General features: G+C 40.5%; 1 pseudogene; it reads right to left on the bottom strand.

Moving 5' to 3' along the window:
* LOC118479402 overlaps window positions 1–23,594 on the bottom strand; it is an 81,889-nt pseudogene extending 58,295 nt beyond the window's left edge.
* Between the last annotated feature and the right edge of the window lie 707 nt (window positions 23,595–24,301).

Genomic DNA, 24,301 nt, shown 5'->3' with positions numbered 1-24,301 from the left:
GAAAGTTGCTGAAAAGAAAGCGAGTGGTTCAAAACCAAAGGTTCCTAAGACTGAAAAACAATCATCTTCTACCACACCGGTGAAGATGGATGTACCTTTGGATTATTATGAAAAACTTGAAAAATCCATGGTTTCTGAAAAGAAAGAAGTTTCAAAGAAAGACCAACCATCTGGTCAACCTCAGAAAGATGAATTTTTCTTATACAAAAAGGTTACGGTTGGGTCTGAAGAAAATTTGAAAATGAATGACAAAAATTTTCCGTCACTTTACACTAAAAAATCTCACGTTAAAATTGAGTTGCCTAAGTCAAAAGAGGCTTGGGTAGCTTCAAAATATAAATAGGTGTTTATGGTCTTTGCCGGAGCTTCCTTGATCACGAAGCATGAATCGGCATCTTTATTGAAAGGTGTTCTTAAATCAATTTGTGATATGTGCAGGATCTTCTGAGATTAGTTTCACGATGGATTATGGACAGTGGAGCATCTCGACATATGACAGGGAAGACTGCGTTGTTGTATGATGTGAAGAATATCAATGGAGGTTACGTAGGATTCGCGGGTAATCAAGGTGGTAGGATTATTGGTGAAGGAACGTTGTCCAATGGGATTGTGACGTTTGAAAGAGTTAACTACATTGCTGAGCTGGAGAATAATCTGCTGAGTATCTCGTAGATCTGTGACATGATGTATACCACTCACTTCACTGACAAAGAATGTTTGATCTTGAAGTCAGGATTTGTTATCCCTGAGGAATGGATTATCATGAGGGCACCAAGAGTTAATGATCTGTACATGTTGGACATGAGTGTAGCTACTACAACCACAGGTCAGGCTCATTGTTTTGTGTCTAGAGCAACTGAAAAAGAATCGAGATTGTGGCACCGTAAGATGGGGCATATACATCTAAGAAAAATGAATCACTTGGTGCACAACGATTTGGTTACAGGTGTTCACGTCAAAGGTTTTCATCTGGAAGGGGAGTGCATTAGCTGTGTTAAAGGCAAGCAGAAGAAAAAGTCACACCCTACAAAGCAAGTCAATTCAGTTTCAAGACCTCTGGAAAGACTTCACATGGATTTGTTTGGTACAGTGAATGTCAAAAGTATTACAGGAGATCGTTGCTGTTTGGTTGTTACTGATGATTATTCCAGATTTTCGTGGGTATCATTTTTGAAGTCGAAAGATGAAACTTATGACAGTCTGATGGCGTTGTTCAAAAAGATTGAGAAACTATACCAAATGCATATCAAAAGAATTTGAAGTGATAATGGTACTGAATTCAAGAACAGCAAGATGGAAGAATTTTGTGATGAAAGAGGTATATTGCATGAGTTTAGTGCTCCGTACACTCCGCAGCAGAATGGAGTTGCAGAACGCAAAAATCGGACACTAATCGAGACGGCTAGAACAATGCTCGCAGATTCAAAGTTACCGATAAATTTTTGGGCTGAAGCTGTTTCCGCCGCATGCTATACGCTCAACAGAGTTCTCACTGTCAAGAAGTTCAACAAAACATGCTTTGAGTTGATCAATAACCGCAAACCGAATCTGAAGTTTCTTGAACCGTTCGGGTCACCCTGTACTGTTCTAGAGCCTTATGGAAAGTTTGGTCCGAAGTGCATTGAGGGAATATTTGTTGGTTATGCAAGTCCTATGCGACGTGTCTTTGTTCCAAGTGAGAAGCAGATTATTGAAGCTCCAAATGTTGAATGTCAAGGTTATACAATGGCGCCGCAAAATCCTGGAGAGGAGATTCATGGCGTTATCATTATGACAAGTTGTGGGATTCGTTTGACATGTTGGAAGAACAAGAGGAAGAAGAAGATTTCTTTGACGAGTTGGATATTTTGTGAGACTATGAGTCGCAGCAAAGGTTCCCAGCCGAGTATTCAATGAGACCTCGAAAAACTTTGAACGATGATGAAGCAGGTCCAAGCAATGCTGGTGAACATGATGATGTCCAACAGAATGAAGTTGCTCAAGATAATCAATCGGATCAGAATGATAATCAAGAATCTGAGAATATGCCGATATTTGATCGTGGTGATTCAGAGTCTGAGGGGGAGCAGATTCAGGATTCAAGTCAAATAAACAAAATTAGTGAACAAGGTGCAAAACAGAATGTTACTAATCTGGAAGGCGATGTAGATGTTCCAAGCGAAGTAATGCCACGAACTCTTTCATATTGTCACACCCCCATTTCCACGTGTCACCGGTGGGCCCGGTGTGGGGTACAGTGACGTAGTTGGCATCGTCATAGACAATCAACACAATATAATAATGCACAGCGGAAGCAGAATAGAAACATTTCAACTTTAAATAAAGTGCAATAATAATTATCACAGTAGTTGAAATGGATCCACAGGCGGATCAAATAAAAATAGAAATAAATAGTTCAACAGATAATTGTCGTCCGAGCTTGCGAGACTATAGTGGACGCTCTTAGGAAACAACCAGCCTATTTCCGTATAGTACCTGCACTTAACCTTTTGGGAAAAATACGTCAGTTTACACTGGTAAATACAAATCGACTGACTCATTTTGAAAATGATTGAAAATTGATTTAAATGCACAAGGCATAAATATTTTTATTAACTTGGGATAATTATATAATATAAACTTGTGAACGATTTACATGCACTCGTATCTCTGGTGGCCCGGGATCTACTGTCCGGGCTAGAGATTAAATGACACACCACATTAAAGAGTTATACACGTCGGGTGTACGCCTACACCCCGTGCTCTGGTCGTGGCCATCTCGTAAGATAATGCCAAGGATATCCGGGACATGGTCAATAACCCCCCAAAGCCTTTAAGTAAGACAAGACTGTTTAAACGAAATCACACAAGCTATTCAAGACTGTACACCCATAGGGCGCAGGACTTGTGCGCCCGATCAAGCGGTATTTTAAATACCGTACCCCAAGCCCGTATAGGGAAAATAAGTCAAAATGTATTTACCTGAGCAAGTATAAGTCACAAACGATAAGTGTTGGTAGCTTTTACCGGGCCTCCTAATCTGGAACAAGGTTTATAATTAACCTATTAGATTCCTAACGGCCTTTTATTTAAGCTTACGCTTTGACCGGTTAGTTTTAGGAATGATACGGTTTACGCACGATTAAGCGAAAGACCGGATAGAATGTGATTTAGACCCGACAAGTTTGAATACTTGTATAATATGGGTATACTAAATACATTCTGGATTTTGAAATAAAAATGATATCGTTTGACCCGTTTCGGTCAATTTACGCAAACTAGTTACGTAAACCGAACCGAACGCGAAAAGGGCGATACGGGTAGCCAAAAGATTCAAATGCAAGTTCCCTGAATTAATATGCTTAGAATATGATATCATATCAGTAAGTTATGTTCTATATTGCCCGGAATAGTTTTAAACCCAATTTATGCCTTAGAAGGGCATTTTGGTCATTTAAAAGATAATAAAAGGATAAAATTAGAAATCTGAGTTTCGGGTCTGGTTCATACAGTAAATATACTTAATATAACATAGTATATCAGTAGGGTATGACCCATATACCAAATTTATCATTTAAAACCAAACTATGCACCGTAGGGGTATTTTAGTAATTTCACAAGGGCTAAAAATGCCAAAACTGGGAGTCTGAGTTCATATACTTATACTTACTGTTTTTATATGAAAATATGCTAAACACATCAGTAGGTATAGGTCTTATATGTTTAAAACAAGTATAACGCTTTACTATGCGTTAAAACGCTAAAAATACGATTTAAGGGCGTTTTCGGGTTTTCACAATAAATCTGAGATTTTTATATTTCCAGAATACTTAAAATAATTTATTCATCATATAAAATCAGTAGAAAAAGGTTTCGGGTCAAAAGGATGTGTAAAACTCATTTTATGGCAAAAACGGTCAAAACCGACATAAGCCGAAATGACTAGGCGACCTAGGATCCGTTCAGCCAAAAATTAATTAAAAATCATCAAAATTCCCAGAATATTATAATACATCAGTTGGTAAAAAGTTTTGTACCAAGACGTGGCCAGAAACGGGTTCTACGCAAAAAGGACCGTTTATGTAAATTTATAATATAGTTTTACGCTAATGGCCATAACTCACAATCTGGACCACCAACTGATCCGAAACTTTCGGTGCAAGTTTATATAATAAAAATAAAGATTTCTATCCTTTCACTTTTCCAAAAATCCCGTTTTAAATCAAAAAGGGCAAAATAGTCAACTTTATGCATAAACCGGAAACATGCATTCGAATAGGCTAAACATATACTCAATCAAAGAAAATTTCAGAAAGTTTAACTAAAATAAAAATAGTCAAAAATACTTTCCAATACAGATCTCGAACATGCATGTACGAATCCGAATCGATAGTCTACGAAATAATCGTTTTACAAGACTTTCGGTTCCGATTCGTGGCTATACTATAGATTGTCGAGTTGATGATGATTAAAACACATTCTTATATATATTACAAGTTATTTTAATGATCAATCAGGTTGCATGTCATCTATATCATTAATCATGTCATTTTTCACAAAAATCGCTTCTGTTGACTTTTTAGAAATAGGTTTGACTCGACATTAAGCATGCATGTAGTGGGAATCAGTTAGTACCCTTTAGAGGGTTTGTTTCCCACATAAATACCAATCTATAACAAGTTTCAATTCGAGAAATGACTGAAAGAAATCCGTTTAATCAGAAAGTCAAAGGTTATGAACACCCAGTTTGACTTTTACTAATAAACACAACAAGAACGGATTAAAGAACGAATTGAAAGCTTACAAAGGTCCTAAAGATGTTTAGTGGACACTAGAAGTCGGCCTTGTTGATCAGATTTCCTCCAGAAAGCTTTGAGAGCTCTTGCAAGTCTTGGTGTTCTTGTTCACAATTGTAAAAGCCAAGAAATGAGATGAATTCGGATTTAAAGCAGTGTTTTGAGGTTTACTGTTGATGTAGGCATGCAAGGAATGTTATTGGCTCAATTGGAGGCAAGATACAACTGTAATGCACTTGAATTCGGACTCAAAATGACCCAAATACGATTTTCTGTCGCTGGGCAACCCACGCGGCCCGCTTGGGCTTTCCCAGGCGGGTCGCCTGACCCCCGGTTCAGCCAAACAACTTTCAATTGTTGACAGCTTTGACCCCTGAACTTGTACGCGATGTTTCGGCTACTTTTCTCGACCCGTAAACCCCCAAACTTGGTTTTTAAGAACCTTAGGACTTTTACCAACATGGTAATGCCCTCGGATAACTTTGCGCTCAACCGAAAAGCCCTGAAATTCGACGTTGACGCTTTTAGTCCCTTAAGTACGGTTTTGGCCATAACTTTCTCATACGTTGACGAAACTTCATGAAATTTTTACCACATATTCTAGTGAGTATATTTTAGCTATACAAAGCTTCGGGTCTGCCAAAAGTTCACTCAGAGGTATAAATTAAACATGTTGACACTTTTGGCCCCTATAGTTTGAAATACTTCACTTTTGTGCAATTTCCGCGTCGTATGATCCATGAACCATCCGTTTAAGGTTATAAACATTAAGTAGGGTTATCATAGAGCCTATTTATCCATTGTTGACACTTTGGACCCTTACGTTCCATAGTTTTCACTGTTTGTCACTTTTAGTCCCTCCAAAGTATGTTTTCACATAACGGAACCTTATGACACGTGTCAAGACATTATTGGACGAAATTTTTCGAGGTGTTACATCCTCACCCCCTTAAAAGAAATCTCGACCCCGAGATTTATTCGAACAAATGGGGATATTTTTCTTGCATCGTGGATTCCACTTCCCACGTGTATTCGGGACCTCTACGGGCATCCCACTTAACCTTAACAATAGGCACGTGCTTCCTTCGAAGCTTCTTTACCTGTCGATCCTCAATCGACAAAGGTTTTTCAACAAACTTTAGACTTTCGTCTATGTGTATATCTGTATGCGGTATAACCAGTGAATCGTCAGCGAAACACTTCTTCAAATTACAGATATGGAACACATTATGAATAGCACTAAGCTCTTCAGGCAAGTTTAACTTGTAAGCGACTGCCCCGACACGTTCGATTATCTCGAAAGGTCCTATGTATCTTGGGCTCAGCTTGCCTTTCTTTCCAAATCTCATCACACCTTTCCAAGGTGATACTTTGAGCAATACTTTTTCACCTACATCGAAGTGAAAATCTTTGCGCTTAGGATCCGCATAACTTTTCTGCCTATCCCTGGCAGCTTTCAAACGATCACGGATCTGAACGATCTTGTCTGTCGTCTCAAAGACGATATCTGGTCCAGACAACTGGACATCTCCAACTTCTGCCCAACAAATGGGCGATCTACACTTTCTACCGTATAGGGCCTCAAAAGGCGCAGCCTTTATGCTGGAATGGTAGCTATTGTTGTAGGAGAATTCAATCAGTGGTAAGTTCTTATCCCAGCTACCACCTAAGTCGATTGCACATGCTCGAAGCATGTCTTCCAGAGTTTGAATAGTACGCTCACTCTGACCATCAGTCTGAGGATGGTAAGCCGTACTAAAATTCAAACGAGTGCCCAACGATTGTTGGAAGCTCTTCCAAAAATGCGACGTATATCTAGTATCTCTATCAGAGATAATAGATATAGGTATACCATGTAGCGCTACTATCTTATCGACGTATAATTGAGCTAACATGTCTGAGCTATACGTCTCTTTGATGGGTAGAAAATGAGCTGACTTAGTCAGTCTGTCAACTATGACCCATATGGTATCATTTCCCTTTTTCGTTTTCGGCAACTTGGTGATAAAATCCATTGTCACCATCTCCCACTTCCATTTGGGAATTTCAGGTTGCTGAAGCAAACCTGACGGCTTCTGATGCTCAGCCTTGACTTGCGCACAAGTCAAACATTTGGCCACATACTCGGCCACGGACTTTTTCAAACCAATCCACCAGTAGTTTGATTTCAAATCCTGGTACATCTTATCAGCTCCAGGATGAACGGAATATTTAGAGCTGTGGGCTTCCTGGAGGATAACATCCCGAAGTCCTCCATAAACTGGAACCCATATTCGTCCGTTTAGTCGTAGCATTCCATCTTTGTCGTGGGATAACTGCTCCTCAGTTACTCCCAACTTTTCTGCAGGATAGTTAGCTTCCAGCACAGCTTCCTTCTGTGCAGCTAACACCCTTTCATTCAAATTATTCCTTATCTCAATGCGCTTGGCATTGATTCTGATCGGTTTAACCCTTTCCTTTCTACTTAAGGCGTCGGCAACCACATTTGCCTTGCCTGGATGGTATCTTATCTCACAGTCATAATCATTGAGGGTTTCCATCCATCGCCTTTGACGCATGTTCAATTCCTTCTGATTGAACAGATGCTGAAGACTCTTGTGATCCGAATAGATTATACACTTGGTTCCATACAAGTAGTGTCTCCATAGCTTCAAAGCAAATACAACCGCACCCAATTCCAAATCGTGGGTGGTGTAGTTCTTCTCGTGCACCTTGAGTTGTCGAGAAGCGTAGGCAATGACTTTGCCTTTCTGCATGAGTACACAACCCATGCCAGTATGTGATGCATCGCAATACACCACAAATTCATCTATACCATCGGGCAACGTCAATACTGGCGCATTGCTCAGTTTCTGCTTCAGAATGTCAAAGGATTCCTGCTGCTTAGGGCCCCAATCAAACTTAATCTTCTTACGGGTCAATGAGGTTAGGGGCGCAGCAATCCTTGAGAAGTTCTCGATGAATCTCCTATAATATCCTGCCAATCCGAGGAAACTGCGAATCTCGGTAGGAGTCTTCGGCTCCTGCCAATTCATGACTGCTTCGACTTTAGCGGGATCTACTTGGATACCACGCTCGCTTACAACATGTCCAAGGAATTGGACTTCTCGAAGCCAAAATTCACACTTTGAGAATTTGGCATAAAGCTTCTCTTGATACAGGAGTTTGAGAATACAACGAAGGTGTTTCTCATGATCAGCTTGGCTCTTCGAGTAGATAAGAATGTCGTCAATAAAGACGATAACGAACTTATCTAGATAGGGTTTGCAGACGCGATTCATGAGATCCATGAACGCGGCTGGTGCGTTAGTGAGCCCAAACGGCATCACTAGGAACTCGTAATGTCCATAACGAGTCCTAAACGCTGTCTTGTGTACGTCTTCCTCCTTGACCTTCAACTGATGATAACCTGACCTTAGGTCAATCTTGGAGAAATAACTTGCTCCTTGCAACTGATCGAACAGATCGTCGATCCTGGGTAACGGATACCGATTCTTGATAGTGACCTTGTTAAGCTCACGATAATCGATGCACAGACGCATCGAACCATCCTTCTTTTTAACGAACAAGATTGGCGCTCCCCAAGGAGATGAGCTAGGTCTAATAAAACCTTTAGCTAATAGATCATCCAACTGCGTCCTCAACTCCTTCATCTCCGTTGGTGCCAATCTGTATGGTGCTCTTGCTACAGGTGCAGTGCCTGGAATGATATCTATCCGAAACTCTACTTGTCTATCCGGTGGCAATCCGGGTAGTTCTTCAGGAAACACTTCAGGATATTCCGAGATAACAGGAATATCTTCAATCTTCGGCTTCGGCTCATCTATGGTAACTTGTGCCATATAAATGACACATCCCTTTTGCATGCATCTGGATGCCTTGAGCATGGACACTTGCTCGGGCAATCCATGCTGGGTATCTCCTTGAATAGTAAGTGACTCACCAGACGGAGTCTTAACTATTACTTGCTTTCTGTTGCACAGAATCTGGGCTTGGTTACTCGATAACCAATCCATGCCTATCACTATGTCGAATCCAGCTAGCTTAAAGGGAAGCAAGGATAACGGGAAAAAATGATTCCTAATGGATATAACACATCCATCTAGCACAGTCGAGGCGGTTTCTAAGGTTCCATCGGCTAATTCCACCTCATATTTTACACTTAAGGTTTTAACAGGAAGGTTCAACAGTTTACAAAACTTATCATCTACAAACGACTTATCAGCCCCCGAATCAAACAAGACTCTAGCAAAAACATCATTTACAAGAAACGTACCGGTAATGACGTTATCGTCAAGGACTGCTTCCTTTGCGTCCATTCGGAAGACTCTCGCGTTAGTCTTCTTCCCTTCATCAGCCTTCTTTGCAAACTTTGGACAGTTGGGCCGAATGTGCCCTTTCTCGTTGCAACCAAAACACGTTGCATCCTTCATCTTCTTGCAATCCACAGCTTTATGATCCGTGGACTTGCAGATTCCACATCGTTTCTCCGAAGACTGGGATTTTGTTTCAAACCGACACCTCCCAAAGTGGTGTCTCCTACAAATCTTGCATCTGGGTTTCTCACCCGACTGATGATCACCTTTCCTAGACCCCGACCCTTTCCTGTGGTCGTTGTTCCCTCTATGTCGCTTTTCGGATCTTCGTGAGGTGTCATCCTCACGTTTCCGTTTGTTCTCCTCAGAGCTCTTCATGGCTCTCAATCTAACCACGTCTTAAGTGAGGGAGAGGGATAGATCCGCTACGGATCGAAATGTTGTAGGTCTTGAAGCTTTAACACTCGCCTTTATTTCCGGTGCCAGACCCCCGATAAATCGAGCAATCCTACGCGGCTCCGGGGTCACCAAGTAAGGCACTAAACGGGACAACGTGTTGAACGTAGTAAGATACGCTTGACAATCGAGGTTCTTCATAACCAAGGATACAAAATCCGATTCGATTCGCTCGACCTCGTGCTGCGGACAGAAGTTCTCTTTAATCAGGGCCACAAACTGTTCCCATGACAAACCGTACAGTGTGGCCTTACCGGCAGCTTGTAGGAGTGACTTCCACCATGCTAACGCATCTCCTTTGAATGACTGGGACACGTACTTCACGACGTCCCTATCAGCACACCCGCTGATATCAACTACAGTGTCCATCTCGTCAATCCACGTCATGCAGTCGACGGCTCCTTTTTCCCCAGTGAAATCTCTGGGCTTGCAAGATACAAAGTATTTGTACGTACAGGACCTGCTGTACGTGTCACGTTTCAGTTCAATCTCCTGCTTTGGGACGCTGCTGTGGTTGGAGGAATGATTATCATCCTCGGCTTTCTTCGGCTCACTCTTTTTAGACGGCGGCTTACTATGAGCCCCAGAATGAGTCTTAGCCTTGACATGCGTCACTGAGCGGGTTCTACTCTGAGTACCACTAGATTCTTTGAACTGCCTATCCATAGCCTTGGCGACAGCATTATCTATCAGTGCTTGCAATTCTGCACCGGTAACGTGAATCTTTGCATTATCTGAGCGTTCCCCAGAATGACTGTTGGTTTCTTCCGATTTGGCCATCGTAGCTTTAAGCTACAATAAAGGACAAGGTCTTATTTAGAACCTAACCGTATTATCGTTCTAGACGATTCATTAACCATGGTATCAAAACCTTAGCAGTTAATTTAATAAATTTCATTCAGGCTCTTTTTAGCAATCAAGGAATGAAAATATATATATATTGGCACCATAGGCCTAGTCACATGGACATTTACTAAATTATAATTTTAGATTTTTATAGGACTATAAATTGTATAATTAAACAAATAATCCTTTACTAGACAGAGAGTCATAAACCACAACTGTCATTATATAACATAGTTATAACCCGTAGGTATCAAGCCATTAATAGACTTGTGTACAGATAAAATCTGTAGACATTTCTTTACTAGGCAGGGAGTCATAAACCACAACTGCCACTATATGACATAGTCACAACCCGAAGGTATCAAGTCATTAATAGACTTGTATACAGATAAAAATCTGTAGATAATTTATTAAAAAGGGTGACATGTGTGATTTTACGAATCACGCTTAGTCAAGAATGTTAACATGTTCTCAGATGTTAACAGGGAGTTGAATCTTTTCAACCAGGTTTTACCATCAGGGCCAGGCCTGTTAATAAGGCATTCAGGCTAGGTTATACCTTACTAAGATTCTTATAAAATGGCAAATCAAATAAAAATTGATATTTTCCATTATTTTAATATTATTCATGTATATAAATAAAATGATAAATTCAAATTAACCATTTAAATTTCCAATAAAATACCAGTACATATTTGCCCTAAACGGGACTTGAAATAACATGGATAACATGAATAACAGGCCCGCGCAGGGGCTAAACAAGTAACAACAATAACAAAACAAAATAAAGCAAACCCACGCAGGGGTCAACAGAATAGCATACCCACGCAGGGGTAGAATAAGATAGATATACCCACGCAGGGGTAGAGTACTGGAATAAATGTCCACGCAGGGACATGAGTACATGAAATGATAATCGAAGGATTCAACGATCCTTCTTGCTCTTACCCTTGAGCAAATCGAATACCTTCTGGAACATGCCACGGTTGTGACGGCGATCATTTTGCATCTCCCGTCGCATGCTATCAATCCCATGCAGGATCTCCTGAACCTGCGGCGGCGACATCATAGGCGCCGGTGGTGGTGGCTGGTAGTGCTGCGGCTGCGGCGGCTGGTAAGGCTGCGGCTGCGGTGGCTGCTGGTAACCCGGAGGGTAACCAAAAGTAGACTGCCCAGCAGTCCAAGTGTCTCCCAATGGACCGCTAGGAGGGAGTGAGCTGTAGTTCACAGCTTGCCAATAAGGGTCTCCCGTGTAATCATAACCCTGAGGGAATACATGCTCGAACGGGTTGAACTGAGCGGCACTAGCATAAGCCGGAATCGGCTCTCCAAAATTCTGCGGCGGCAGAGGCGGGATCGGAACAGAAGTAACCTCCGATACGGGATGCTGAGACTCCCCTGTCTCGGACTCCCCGGGTAGAGACGTGTAGCGGCTGCTACTAACACGTGGAGGGGTGCCTATGCGAATCCCTCCGCGCGTAGACATGCGCGCATTCCTCCTCGGCCTCTGAGGTGGAGGAGGTAAAACTGGCGGCGGCGGTGGTGACGGAGTGATCACGTCACGCCACAGGGCCTCAGATAGGTCCTGCGGTAGAGGCGGCTGCTGCTGGAGCTGCTGCTGCTGCGAGTGGTGCTGCGAGTGCACCGGCGAACCATGGAGTGATTGGAGCATCGGAGTACCATGGAGTGATTGAAGCATCGGAGAGTTGTGGCTAGGGGTGAAGTACCAATCATGCTGCTTAAACCTCTCCTGAAAGCTGTCCCCACCATTATAGGGTGATCCCCTAAATGGCGACCCATCCGATATCTCAATCGGATGGTTAGGCGTACCTGATGGTGGTAGCGACGGGTCCGTATCCTCGTCTACGTCCATCTCGTGCTCTCCCGGAAAATGGTCCTCCGGCCCGAGTGGGTTGTGGCCCACTGGCTCCTCCACATAAGCATTAGGGTTATATAAACCCTGGTAGGCTGGCGCTGGATACTGCTGCGGTGACTGGTGCAATGGTATGTACGATCCATGCGAACCATGGGGCCCGTTCTCCGAGTGGGGCCCAAACGAGTGGGGTAAAGACGGTGAAGTGCTGGCGGATACCGAGTGTCTAGCAGGCTCGGCGAAAGACCTCCAAAGGTCGTTGGCGGCTGTGTTGTGTGTGGCGGATGGTGCTCGCCTATGTGAGGGCCCTGCCTCATGGTCGTGAGACGTAGCAAATCCTCCTCGACCTCTCATTCGTGGCGGCATAGTGATCCTGTCAAAAGTCAAACAAGTTGCACAACAATATATATAAGACAATGCAAAATAATAAAAATAAATTAAACGAAATGTTGAACATTTCCTAAGTTCTTTGTCTAGACTCGAAAATCGAGGAATGTGCAATTGTGTAACTGAGATTAAACACAAAAGGATAGTGTTTAATTCACTCAGCGTTGGCTCTGATACCAACCTGTCACACCCCCATTTCCACGTGTCACCGGTGGGCCCGGTGTGGGGTACAGTGACGTAGTTGGCATCGTCATAGACAATCAACACAATATAATAATGCACAGCGGAAGCAGAATAGAAACATTTCAACTTTAAATAAAGTGCAATAATAATTATCACAGTAGTTGAAATGGATCCACAGGCGGATCAAATAAAAATAGAAATAAATAGTTCAACAGATAATTGTCGTCCGAGCTTGCGAGACTATAGTGGACGCTCTTAGGAAACAACCAGCCTATTTCCGTATAGTACCTGCACTTAACCTTTTGGGAAAAATACGTCAGTTTACACTGGTAAATACAAATCGACTGACTCATTTTGAAAATGATTGAAAATTGATTTAAATGCACAAGGCATAAATATTTTTATTAACTTGGGATAATTATATAATATAAACTTGTGAACGATTTACATGCACTCGTATCTCTGGTGGCCCGGGATCTACTGTCCGGGCTAGAGATTAAATGACACACCACATTAAAGAGTTATACACGTCGGGTGTACGCCTACACCCCGTGCTCTGGTCGTGGCCATCTCGTAAGATAATGCCAAGGATATCCGGGACATGGTCAATAACCCCCCAAAGCCTTTAAGTAAGACAAGACTGTTTAAACGAAATCACACAAGCTATTCAAGACTGTACACCCATAGGGCGCAGGACTTGTGCGCCCGATCAAGCGGTATTTTAAATACCGTACCCCAAGCCCGTATAGGGAAAATAAGTCAAAATGTATTTACCTGAGCAAGTATAAGTCACAAACGATAAGTGTTGGTAGCTTTTACCGGGCCTCCTAATCTGGAACAAGGTTTATAATTAACCTATTAGATTCCTAACGGCCTTTTATTTAAGCTTACGCTTTGACCGGTTAGTTTTAGGAATGATACGGTTTACGCACGATTAAGCGAAAGACCGGATAGAATGTGATTTAGACCCGACAAGTTTGAATACTTGTATAATATGGGTATACTAAATACATTCTGGATTTTGAAATAAAAATGATATCGTTTGACCCGTTTCGGTCAATTTACGCAAACTAGTTACGTAAACCGAACCGAACGCGAAAAGGGCGATACGGGTAGCCAAAAGATTCAAATGCAAGTTCCCTGAATTAATATGCTTAGAATATGATATCATATCAGTAAGTTATGTTCTATATTGCCCGGAATAGTTTTAAACCCAATTTATGCCTTAGAAGGGCATTTTGGTCATTTAAAAGATAATAAAAGGATAAAATTAGAAATCTGAGTTTCGGGTCTGGTTCATACAGTAAATATACTTAATATAACATATTATATCAGTAGGGTATGACCCATATACCAAATTTATCATTTAAAACCAAACTATGCACCGTAGGGGTATTTTAGTAATTTCACAAGGGCTAAAAATGCCAAAACTGGGAGTCTGAGTTCATATACTTATACTTACTGTTTTTATATGAAAATATGCTAAACACATCAGTAGGTATAGGTCTTATATGTTTAAAACAAGTATAACGCTTTACTATGCGTTAAAACGCTAAAAATACGATTTAAGGGCGTTTTCGGGTTTTCACAATAAATCTGAGATTTTTATATTTCCAGAATACTTAAAATAATTTATTCATCATATAAAATCAGTAGAAAAAGGTTTCGGGTCAAAAGGATGTGTAAAACTCATTTTATGGCAAAAACGGTCAAAACCGACATAAGCCGAAATGACTAGGCGACCTAGGATCCGTTCAGCCAAAAATTAATTAAAAATCATCAAAATTCCCAGAATATTATAATACATCAGTTGGTAAAAAGTTTTGTACCAAGACGTGGCCAGAAACGGGTTCTACGCAAAAAGGACCGTTTATGTAAATTTATAATATAGTTTTACGCTAATGGCCATAACTCACAATCTGGACCACCAACTGATCCGAAACTTTCGGTGCAAGTTTATATAATAAAAATAAAGATTTCTATCCTTTCACTTTTCCAAAAATCCCGTTTTAAATCAAAAAGGGCAAAATAGTCAACTTTATGCATAAACCGGAAACATGCATTCGAATAGGCTAAACATAGACTCAATCAAAGAAAATTTCAGAAAGTTTAACTAAAATAAAAATAGTCAAAAATACTTTCCAATACAGATCTCGAACATGCATGTACGAATCCGAATCGATAGTCTACGAAATAATCGTTTTACAAGACTTTCGGTTCCGATTCGTGGCTATACTATAGATTGTCGAGTTGATGATGATTAAAACACATTCTTATATATATTACAAGTTATTTTAATGATCAATCAGGTTGCATGTCATCTATATCATTAATCATGTCATTTTTCACAAAATCGCTTCTGTTGACTTTTTAGAAATAGGTTTGACTCGACATTAAGCATGCATGTAGTGGGAATCAGTTAGTACCCTTTAGAGGGTTTGTTTCCCACATAAATACCAATCTATAACAAGTTTCAATTCGAGAAATGACTGAAAGAAATCCGTTTAATCAGAAAGTCAAAGGTTATGAACACCCAGTTTGACTTTTACTAATAAACACAACAAGAACGGATTAAAGAACGAATTGAAAGCTTACAAAGGTCCTAAAGATGTTTAGTGGACACTAGAAGTCGGCCTTGTTGATCAGATTTCCTCCAGAAAGCTTTGAGAGCTCTTGCAAGTCTTGGTGTTCTTGTTCACAATTGTAAAAGCCAAGAAATGAGATGAATTCGGATTTAAAGCAGTGTTTTGAGGTTTACTGTTGATGTAGGCATGCAAGGAATGTTATTGGCTCAATTGGAGGCAAGATACAACTGTAATGCACTTGAATTCGGACTCAAAATGACCCAAATACGATTTTCTGTCGCTGGGCAACCCACGCGGCCCGCTTGGGCTTTCCCAGGCGGGTCGCCTGACCCCCGGTTCAGCCAAACAACTTTCAATTGTTGACAGCTTTGACCCCTGAACTTGTACGCGATGTTTCGGCTACTTTTCTCGACCCGTAAACCCCCAAACTTGGTTTTTAAGAACCTTAGGACTTTTACCAACATGGTAATGCCCTCGGATAACTTTGCGCTCAACCGAAAAGCCCTGAAATTCGACGTTGACGCTTTTAGTCCCTTAAGTACGGTTTTGGCCATAACTTTCTCATACGTTGACGAAACTTCATGAAATTTTTACCACATATTCTAGTGAGTATATTTTAGCTATACAAAGCTTCGGGTCTGCCAAAAGTTCACTCAGAGGTATAAATTAAACATGTTGACACTTTTGGCCCCTATAGTTTGAAATACTTCACTTTTGTGCAATTTCCGCGTCGTATGATCCATGAACCATCCGTTTAAGGTTATAAACATTAAGTAGGGTTATCATAGAGCCTATTTATCCATTGTTGACACTTTGGACCCTTACGTTCCATAGTTTTCACTGTTTGTCACTTTTAGTCCCTCCAAAGTATGTTTTCACATAACGGAACCTTATGACACGTGTCAAGACATTATTGGACGAAATTTTTCGAGGTGTTACACATATCATCCAGAAGAGCTGATCATTGTAGAGTTGCAATCGGGCGTTCGCACGAGACGTCAAATTGACCAGGGCCTTACATGTTTTTACTCTACAGTAGCGCCTTTACAAACTGAATTTTCATTGAGTAGTTTTATTTCGCAGATCGAACCACGAACTTATAAAGAGGTGCTTACTGAAGATTCTTGGGTCAATGCGGTGCAAGAAGAATTGAGTCAGTTTGAAAAGTTAGGAGTGTGGAAGCTAGTGGATTTGCCGGATGGTCACAGAAAAATCAATACGAAATGGGTATTTAAATGTAAGAGAGATGACAGAGGAGTTGTTCTACGGAACAAAGCTCGACTCGTTGTTCAGGGCTTTAGTCAACAGGAGGGGATTGATTTTACTGAAGTGTACGCTCCTGTGGCACGACTAGAAGCAATCAGAATTTTCCTCGCATTTGCATCTTGGAAGAACTTCAAAGTATATCAGCTAGATGTAAAATCGGCGTTTCTTTATGGGAAGGTTAAAGAGGAGGTTTATGTCGGACAGCCGCCGGGCTTTACCGATCCAATCCACAAAAACAAGGTTTATTTGCTGGACAAAGCGCTGTATGGTTTACACCAGGCCCCGAGAGCTTGGTACGAGACTTTGTCTCAACACCTACTAGCCAACAGCTTCATTCGTGGAAAAGTGGATGCCACTCTCTTCACTAAAGAGGTCGATGGACATCTTCTGATAGTTCAAATTTACGTAGATGACATAATATTTGGGTCAATGAATGAGAATCTATGCAAAGATTTTGAATCAGTGATGAAGCAAAAATTCGAAATGTCATCAATGGGGGTGATGAAATTCTTTTTGGGACTTCAAGTTGAACAACTACCTGAGGGAATTTTTATTCACCAGACGAAGTACGTGCATGATATTCTAGAGAAATTTGGAATGTCAAGTTCTACTCCAGCTGCTACCCCTTTCGCAACAAATCATGGGATTCACCCAGATCTCACCGGAGATAGGGCTGATGAGACGTTTTATCGTTCCATGATCGGTTCATTGATGTACTTAACTGCTTCACGACCTGATATCATGTACCCAACGTGCCTCGCAGCAAGATATCAATCTAACCCGAGAGCTTCGCATATGATTATTGTGAAGAGGATATTACGCTATCTGAAAGGAACTCCTACATTGGGGTTGTGGTATCCTAGAAAAGGCGACTTTACGCTCGAAGGGTATTCCGACTCGGATTTCGGATGTTGCAAAGTCAATGCAAAATCAACAACTGCAGGATGCCAGTTCTTTGGACCTTGCTTGGTTACCTGGCAGTGTAAGAAACAAACGTCTGTGGCGCTATCCACATGTGAAGCGGAGTACGTGTCTGCTAGCAGTTGCTGCTCTCAGATCCTGTGGATACAGCAACAGATGCACGACTACGGTTTGCAGTTTCTTAGCACACCTCTTTTTGTTGATAATGAGGCCGCAATTAATATAACAAAGAATCCAGTACATCACGCTAAAACTAAACATATAGAAATTCGACATCACTTCATTCGAGATTGCTTCGAGAAGAAGTTGATTCGAATTGAGAAAATCCACACTGACGAACAGAAAGCTGATTTACATACCAAAGCTTTTGATAAAACACATTTTAAATATCTTTTAAAACTGAACGGTATGAAGCTTCTTTCGGTGTCGGATGGCATTATTGGCGTTGATAAGGGTACTGTTGTAGATGAAGATGAGAAACAATCTGCAATGGCTTGTCGATTTTTTACTTGTTTTGGTATTTAGGGGGAGTAGATATATTTTCAGAAAATACAAAAACAGTAAAAAATTCAAAAATATAAAAACATGATAAAATCTCAAAATCCTAAAACAATATAAAACTGAAAAAGAGCTTGTGTAAAAAGGGAAAATGATAGTACATCGGCTTGACAGTTACAGTATGCTAAAGATTTGTAAAGTTTAAAAGTGTTAAACAGTCTCGCTGGTGATGTGTCGATAGGTTTTTACACATTTAGTAGATTTGTTCGGGATATAAACTTAAAATTTCAAACTTGCGTAATTTGTGGGGAACACTACTTGGATATATAGGTAACCCCTGAAATCTCGTTTGAAAGGTCCCTCTTTCTGAGATACTAGGTCTTTATACTCAGTGATATCTGGGGTATTATTCCAGCACTTCTGCTGAATGAAAGTTCTGACCTAGTCCCCGAATAATACTTTCCGCATTGCTTGAAACACAGCATCACCCTCAGCAAATTGATTAAACAATAAAATTGATAATCATTGTTGTTGAAACAAAAGATCCTCTAAAGGGGACACACCGAAAAGACGAAGCCGTCATCTCTCTGCGTATACGGAAGTATCGACTTGAGCTCTCACGGCCCTCGCATCTAACCCCTTACAGATATCATCTGTGGTATACTCACCTGTAAGACTGAATATTGGGATTCTGGATACGGGAGTATATTCAAGAGGTGGGACACATGAATGAGTTAAGTTCCTAAAACATCTAATTCATATCCTGAATAAATTGAAATTTGTGTGAGAATTTAAAGTGGATCAGTATATCGACAATCTACGTGAATTGCTTAATTCTGAGTATGAAATTAAAGCTTAACGGTACTAGTAATTTGTCTGATAGCTGATATGATTCCCTGACACGCTCACCAAAAATATATTTGTAAATAGTTTACTTTCTTTACATTCTGCAATTTAAGTTTCTGTATTTCATTTCCTAGTTTAGAAACTTTATTAAAATCCAAAAAGATTTTATTTCAGCTTTATTTTCCGACAAACCAAAGTGGAGAGTTGATCGTTGGATTCTTGAAAGATTGAAGCAGATGCAGGAAAAGTTCTGGACTGAAAATGAGGAGAGCTTATCTTGATGAAGATTGGGTTGTTGAAAAAGTCAAAAACAAGTTCATTAATTTGATGCTTGTTATTTTGAGAAAAATGTTTGAAAATGTTAAACAACAATCAGTTTGTTTTGTCACAAGATCAACCAAGGTCATTAAGTTGAACTTGGTAGATTAATTGAGTAATCAGGGTCATTAACTTGGACCTGAATACTTGAGTGGATTTCTAAACTGATAGATATTGAGATTTATTGTTGAAAATCAATAGAGTGTAATGTTATTGTTTGAGTAACAGGTTGTGGATTTCATTATACCCATGGCTCATAAAGTCAAAGTTTGAACCAGATCAAGACCCTAGATCCCAGCATACCGAGAGGGGGGAGTCTGGATCAACAGTCAAAGGGGAGATTGAAGATGAAGCCAGGTTGAGTTCCTGAACCTGTGAAGTAGACAAGTTTGGAAAGAGACCAAAGACTGAAGACTCGATGCCGAAGACTTCGTCAACATCTAAGGGGGAGTCTGTTGGTACACTGAATGTCTGTTTACTACATCTTTATCGAGTCTTAGGTCTTGATAGGTTGTTCGGAGTTGGAGAACATGAAAAGTGGTTTTAGAGTGTAATTCCGCTCGAAATGACATTTATGTCATTTCAAGCGAAATCAGGCATATTTGTAATTCCACTCCAGATGTTTAGTTTATGATTCCGCTCCAGATAGGTAAGTGGTGATTCCGCTCCAAACGAACATGGTGATTCCGCTCGAAACATCATCATGGAGTTCCGCTTGAACCATTTCAAGTGGAATCAGACATACTATAAATAGGTCAGTGATGATTTCATTCGTAACGTTTGGAGCGAAATCAGGTCATACTGTCGGTGTCGAATTGCTGTCAAAATTCACTCAGAAAGCATTAATAGAAAGGAAATTGAAAGGATAAAGCTGTTGTGACTTTGATTACTTTGATTCCGCCTCTGTATTCAAAGATGAACTACCTTTACTGACTATTTAGGGTCGCACACAGTCCAACACTTGATTCTTGTTTGGTGCTTGACTCTTTAGATTCGTGAATACGTGATTCTTAGTTTAACGAGAGACTAAAGCCTGTCACTGGCGGAATCTATAAACTTTGGTGTTTATGATGTAATCTAGTTATTCTATTACCACATAATACGCAATGCTTAATCTAACTCGCAAGACGAATCAAAGCAGGAACACGACGAGGTTGGATTGGCCAGAGTGACAATCCGATCGGATTACCACCCGATCGGATGACCACCCGAACGGGCCACCACCCTATCCAAACCACACAGCCTCAAGTCCCTTCCACACTATAAATAGGCCTGTCACATCACTACATTTTCCCCTTTTTCTTGGCGATTTCGGTACGTTATAGACTAGATCTTCGTACTTTCTTGATCTACACCTCATCCTCTACGTGATTCACCTTCGAAATCACACTTTTCACCGTGAAATCTCTCAGATATGAGATCTTAAGGATGATGTCATCATGGTGACTTGTACGAACTGTCATATGAGGTCATTCTTGGCGAGATCTAGCTAAGATCTAAGAGATTCCATGTATTTATCGCTAAATCTAACCTAAATCTAAGCATTTTTCATAGTAAAAATTAAGTTTCTTCATTTTTTCTTCAACTTTTATGCTAAATGGTGAGATCCGGTCCTGATCGGTCTATAGACTTGATTATTAGTCTAGAGTCGGCTCAAGGATTGATTTCCACCGGAGAATGATGGTCGGAATACGGAGTTTGACATAAACATTATCACGGACAGTAACTCATTGGACTGGGGTGGTTCCCACCCGATCAAAACTGTTGTGTGACGATGAGTTTACCGTCGTCTCAATACATGTCATGCCGTCACCATTAAACTAGAAACTTAGAAAAATTTAATTTACAAAATGGTAAACAAGAACAAGGGTTGCCCGATCGAACGGCCACCCGATCGGACAGCCGTCCGATCGAACAGCCACCCTATCAGGTGACACTTATCCTTTAGTCTTGAAACTTTGAAACTTTTCAGACACTTAGAATCTTTTAAAGCTAGGAAACCTTGATTGAGTGGTAACCCGGTCGGACAGCCGCCCAATCGAGCAGCCACCCGAATGAGGTGACCAAGGCACTTAAAACTTGGAACCTTGATCGAACGGCAACCCGATCGGACAACAATCCGATCGAGCAGCCACTCGATCAGAGGAACCAGAACACTTAGCATTTGGGTCGAGTGGCAACCCGATCGGACAGCAATCCGATCGGGCAGCCACCCTATCCCCAGCACCTTGTGGATTTTGAAACAAGAGGCAATCCGATCGACAGCCACTCGTCTCTCTCACCCAGGTCACCAATCGACTGGCAACCCGATCGGATAGCCATCCGATCGGACAGCCATCCGGTCCAGTGACAGTTTCTAACACTTTATTCGATCTCGTTAATCTGCCCGACTCTTCTCCTATTGTAATCTAATCGGCTAATTCCAAAGAGCTCCCTTTGATCCAATAATAGTCAATACTGTTAAGTAACCACGGTGAGTATACTCGATCCCTTTTTGTTTTAAACTTTTGGGATGTAACATGTACTCTTTAAACTATGATACTGGAAACTTTTGAATCTAAACTCTATCCTTCGTGTATGTGAAACTTGTGATTCTTGATTCTTGACTCTTTGTGCTATGTGACGTTTAATCCTGGGTGTGTAGTTCCGCCTTAACAATAGTAGCGCTATAGGAGATGCACCTCCCCCAATATCCTCGGGGGGTATTGTTAGGAGGATTCTAGTTACCTTGAGTCTTGGGTAAACACTAAAGCATCGGGATACTTGGGCTATCACTGCATGGACTACGACACTAGCATGACATAAACTATCTTGTTTGTTGGTGCATTAAATGTCTGATAACTACGTCTTAGTCGAGTCTTAGGTCAGGATAGGATAGATTAGGGTTGGAAAACAAGAAAGTGGTTTTATTCATGTAATTCCGCTTGAAATGACAACTTGTCATTTCAAGCGAAATCAGAATTCTTGTTATTCCGCTCGAGATGAACTTGGTGATTTCGCTTGAACAGTTGAAGCGAAATCAGATCTCGCTTGAAACTATCATGTCAGTTCAAGCGGAATCTCTAACTCTATATATAGGAGGTGATGTAACAGTTGGAGCGGAATCAGGTCATTGATATTGAGTCGAGGTGCTGTCGGATTTTAGTCAGAAATCATTGTAAAGGCTCAAAAATTAGTAATAGAAAAGAAATTGAAAAGTAACAAGTTGTTTGACATTGTTTGCTTTGATTCCGCCTTAGTAAATGATGATGAACCGCTCAACTTGACTATTTAGGGTCACCGAAATGATCCTACATTGTTACATTTACATTTGGATATGAGTTGATTTTAGTCTATTATGCTATTATCAAACTTGTATACTCGCCAATACTTTTGTATTGATATTTTAATACATGTTGCAGGCTAATAGGTTGCTATGGAAATATGGAAATCAAGATAGGAGATGCCTAGAAACGTCGCTTTAATAATTTAGATTTTTGAACAATTTGAGTTGGTGATGTAAACTTAATGATACTTGGTTTTGTTGCTTCTAGACAATTTATATTATGAAATCTACTTAATGTCTATCGAAATATTTAATCTTATGGAAATCTCATGAGCAATCTGAACGCTTAGTGCTCTCACCCCGATGTTTCCGCCTTCGGTTGGGGTGTGACAGATTGGTATCAGAGCCACGACTATAGGGAATTAGTCTATTATGCTATTATCAAACTTGTATACTGCTATTATCAAACTTGTATACTCGCCAATACTTTTGTATTGATATTTTAATACATGTTGCAGGCTAATAGGTTGCTATGGAAATATGGAAATCAAGATAGGAGATGCCTAGAAACGTCGCTTTAATAATTTAGATTTTTGAACAATTTGAGTTGGTGATGTAAACTTAATGATACTTGGTTTTGTTGCTTCTAGACAATTTATATTATGAAATCTACTTAATGTCTATCGAAATATTTAATGTTATGGAAATCTCATGAGCAATCTGAACGCTTAGTGCTCTCACCCCGATGTTTCCGCCTTCGGTTGGGGTGTGACAGATTGGTATCAGAGCCACGACTATAGGGAATTAGGATAAGTAGGAATATTTGCCCTAGTCTATAGTTCTAGGAATCTTGACTCTTATTTGATTGTTTAAGACTTATGTATTCTACCATATCTGCTTCCTAGAAGCACATGTTCCCATTAAACTTACATGCCTTTCCTAAGGCTAACATAATATACACTTAATACTTTGAAAACACTGTTCACCGGTGTTTGAATTTTGCACGAGAACTTCCCTTAAGACAGGAGTGACATCCAAACCTTGACGGAAATTCTCCATATTATTCTAGTAGGTCTTATTGCAGATAAGTACCAACGGTACCAGGGTACGATGTTGTCAAGATGGAGGTGAAACTCAGACCTTGATAACTAGTCCCACTCCTTGATGATTTTATGTCTCGCCAAGGTCTCATAACCTCCAATCAATTAGGAACATAAAATGACTAAAAGGACGAATATCGTAGGCCTAACATCGATGACGTATTTGTCTAAGTAAGTCAAGACACACCACCTCAATTCGAAAGGGGTTCGAATCACTTTGGTTAGTCACCGTTCCTCTACCCGGAACACTCTATGTTTTATGAGCCTATCTGTTATGCTATCTCGATTTTAAGTGTGGTTTTAAACTATATTCTTAGTTTATTTTTTTGACTCTTTGATTGTTTGAGACTTTTACACGAACCGCACGTATGTCCGCAATCTAAAACGTTAATTCTAATCTCAGATCAAACTAAATTTTTGAAGCTTTATTCTATGTGTAATCTATGTGATAATGTGATTGTAAGGCTCTAGATGTAACATGGCATGGAATACGAGGGGAAGTGACGTGTCCGAAGCATGGTGGATACGCCGCTGGTACTTCCTATATATAAGTGTTTTCGACATGTTACCAACTTTCGTACTAAGTGCCATGCGAAACTTAGTGTTTTGCAGATCGGTGATGGGAAACTACTTGTGCAATCTACGTGTAATCTATTCGTAATCTAT

Source organism: Helianthus annuus, chromosome 16 (assembly GCF_002127325.2).
Source record: "Helianthus annuus cultivar XRQ/B chromosome 16, HanXRQr2.0-SUNRISE, whole genome shotgun sequence".
In the NCBI taxonomy this organism is placed as follows: domain Eukaryota; kingdom Viridiplantae; phylum Streptophyta; class Magnoliopsida; order Asterales; family Asteraceae; genus Helianthus; species Helianthus annuus.
Note: the sequence above shows the minus strand (reverse complement) of the source record. Positions and strands in the feature narration are given on the sequence as shown.